This window comes from Microtus ochrogaster, chromosome 1, assembly GCF_000317375.1.
Source record: "Microtus ochrogaster isolate Prairie Vole_2 chromosome 1, MicOch1.0, whole genome shotgun sequence".
Classification (NCBI taxonomy): Eukaryota; Metazoa; Chordata; class Mammalia; order Rodentia; family Cricetidae; genus Microtus; species Microtus ochrogaster.
The window spans coordinates 106,891,140-106,894,522 of NC_022009.1; positions in this window are offsets into that span (position 1 = coordinate 106,891,140).

A 3,383-nucleotide genomic window follows, 5' to 3' on the forward strand; every position below is an offset into this window, starting at 1 on the left:
CCTCTGGACCTTCACCCTCGGCCTGAAGTCCCTCCACTACGGCCTAGGAGCTTGGAGTGGGCAGGGCGATGGGGTACCCTTGCCAAGGCGTGCTGGAGACTGGACCTTGCTTAGCACTGAGGCTGGCCAGTCTTGTTGGAGATTGCCAGCCTCCCTCCCCGCCCCCCAGTTCTGCTTGCGCTGTTGCAACAGCACCCAATAAATGGTGAAGAGTGAAAAAAAAAAAGACTGAGAAACTATGCCCTTGTAATGTCATATTTAAAAGTTGTTTAACAAAACCATCAATGAATATTTAATTATCCAAGGAAATATATCTTATTTGACTCTTTTAAGATGTTTAAAGGTCTCAGACTTGGTGAAATTACATTTAACTTATGAATTTTTAGGGGTGTCGGTGTCTGGTGGGGATGCAAATGACTTCTGATAAAAAAATATAACCTCAAAGATTTTGATTTTATTGCTCTGGGAAACATTAACCAATTTTGTATCTATTCAAGTAAGCTCATTCTGTCTCCAGTTTTTGGTGCCAATAAACACCCAGTTCTTCCAATATTCTTTGCACCAGATTTACCAATTTTTTTTCCTAGTTGCTTCATGTAACTAGGAAAAGTAAGCAACATGTTTGGCATGTGTTCATTCTATATTTGTAAAGGACTTATGCCTTAACTTTCTGAAAATTCCGCTTTTAGAGTATGCTAACTTCCCCAAAGAAATCGTTCTCTTCACCACCTACCAAGACACACACAGTATCTAGCACACTCTGTGTGCGTGTCAGAGGATGTCGGCATCAGGATTCTAACCTGATGAGCTTCTAACTAAAATTCTGAGTTTCTTCCATTTTTTATTGGCCTGTAAATAAAGCACAGGACCCCAAAAGGAATACATGGGAATAACTTTCTGTCCCCTCACTTGTAAGTTACAATTACTGCCATTACAGCGATACCATACAAAGTCTTCAAAGCTGTGAACCCTGCCCCTTACCCCCCAAATTAAGGAGGGGCCCTCAGCAAATGTGTCTTTCCAATTATCCAAGGCAACTTAGAGCTCAAAGTTGATACAGTGTCTACAGTTGTGTTTCTCTGTCAAATAAGCAACAGCAGCAGAAACCACACCTCGCAACTCGTTTTCCTTCTAAAGAGCCCCTCTCCTTCTCCCAGACCGTCCTTCTCCTTCTCCCAGACCAAATGCCTTCCTCTATGACTGGGCTTCTACCTGTGTCAGAACCGAGTCACTCAGAAGCAGGAGGATTCTCTCCACAGGTGTTCCCTCCAGAACCTGCCTGGCTCTCACGGGAGTTGAGACTACACACACCTACTTGTCCAACTTTCTACCGATTGACTGGGTCCTTTTTCATCAGTGTTACCTGATTTTTCTGTCTTCTCAGTTTTTAATTTTGAAGGAAAGTCCATCCTTTTCCAGTTCAGCTCTCTAATTCTTTGAGAGAACAGGGTCAAAGAGCTTTTCTGTGTGCTCTGTCTTACGCCTGTCTCCACAAGCCGATCTGGAGGGGGATTTTCTCAGTTGTCTTAGCAATTGAAAGAGTCACAGAGTGGCTGTCTTACTGTGTGTGTGTGGGGGGGGGGGTTGACAAGTTGATAGCTGTCTAGCCCACAAGGCTAAGTAGCTCAACAGTCCCAATCTGATGCAGAAAACCTGAAAGCTTCCTGGTGAACCACTGTTCCTTAGTCTATGACAAAAGCCAGGAAGCTCTGGTTCATTGTTCTTGGGGTTAAAAAATGATAAAGTCAGTTTAGGAAACTGGTAATTTAAAATAAGTTAAATGTATAATTATAATGTGATCCAGAGATTCTACTTGTAGGCATCTACTCAAGAAAAAAGAAAGCTTATATATAATATTTACAAAAATTATGACTTGATTAGTGGAGAGCCTTCTAGGCAATTGCTTCAAATTTGAAATAACCCAAAATCAATTCATGGATTCATAGAGAAATGATAGGTTATCAATATGGTTGAACATTAGCCAACTGTGGGAAGGAATGATTGATACACAGCAGCATAGATGAATCACAAAAGCCTTTGACAGCCGGGTGGTGGTGGCGCACGCCTTTAATCCCAGCACTCGGGAGGCAGAGGCAGGCGGATCTCTGTGAGTTCGAGGCCAGCCTGGTCTACAAGAGCTAGTTCCAGGACAGGAACCAAAAAGCTACGGAGAAACCCTGTCTCGGAAAAATAAAAAAAAAAAAAAAGCCTTTGACAAAGTGAAAGAAGTCAGACATCAAGGATTAGGTGGAGTCTAATTCCACTGAAATGTGGGATAAAGCAGACCAGCTATGGCCACCATCCAGGCCTAGGAGGGGACTGTCTGCTGGGAGCAGAAAAGAAGTTTTTGACAGGGTTTAAGTATCTTACAATCTTAATTTCTGCAGTGGTTATCCAACCATATACATTTGACAAAGTTCTTAGGGCTGCATACATGTACTGGCAAATTTTATGATGTACAACTCAATAATGTTTGTTGAGAGAGTTGGGGAGAAGGGGGTCTAATGGCTACAAAGAGAATGGATTGATGATGGTCAAGAATTGCAACATGGACATGGATTATTTAGGGATAAATTTTAATTTTTTTCACAAATAAATGGCTGAGAAACAAGAGACAACAACAACAACAACAAAAAAAAGGAACCTTCCTCGGCACAGACTGGCTGTCCCAGGAGAAGCTGCAGACTGGCATAGCAGACACTCGTTGGGTACAGAGTCCCTTGTTCCTTTTTCTGCCCTCACTTCGGTCTTTCTTGAATACAGTGCCAAGCTGCTCAGGCTAATTCCATCGTAGGCCTGTGCTAGCACCCATGCTTCTATTTTCAGGAGTGTTCTAGGGCCCCTGGAGAACTGTTTCTTCTGTTTCCCAGCTGGAGTGATGAGTGCTCTTTCCATCACTGAGCCCTTCTTCCGATGGTGTACTCTTTGACTGTTTCTTGTGCTCTCATGATGCCACCTAGGTAGCGTTGTCCTATTCAGTATTGGGATATATCTTATTTATCTGAAGATATAAATTTAACTGAGTTTTTTTCCTATGAAATTTAAATTTAACCAATTATCATTTTATTGCTAAATTTAATAACCCTATATTCCAGAATACTGTTCTCAGGGGTCTAACCACTTTCTTTTTAAAGTAATCCTGAGCTGTTATTCTCATAGGAGCATGACACAACTCAAATTAAAGTGTGTTTACACATCCCAGAGCTAAACCCAAACCAGGCTCCTGCCCATCACCCTGGGGGATGAGAGGCATGGATGTGGTCCTCTCAAGATTCAGGCTAGAGAGGGGCATCCAGCTTCCTATCAGGAATGTTGGCACAGGGGGAGAAGGAGAGAGAGGGTGTGGGGAGAAGAGAGGGAGAGAAGGAATGGAAAGAGGGAGA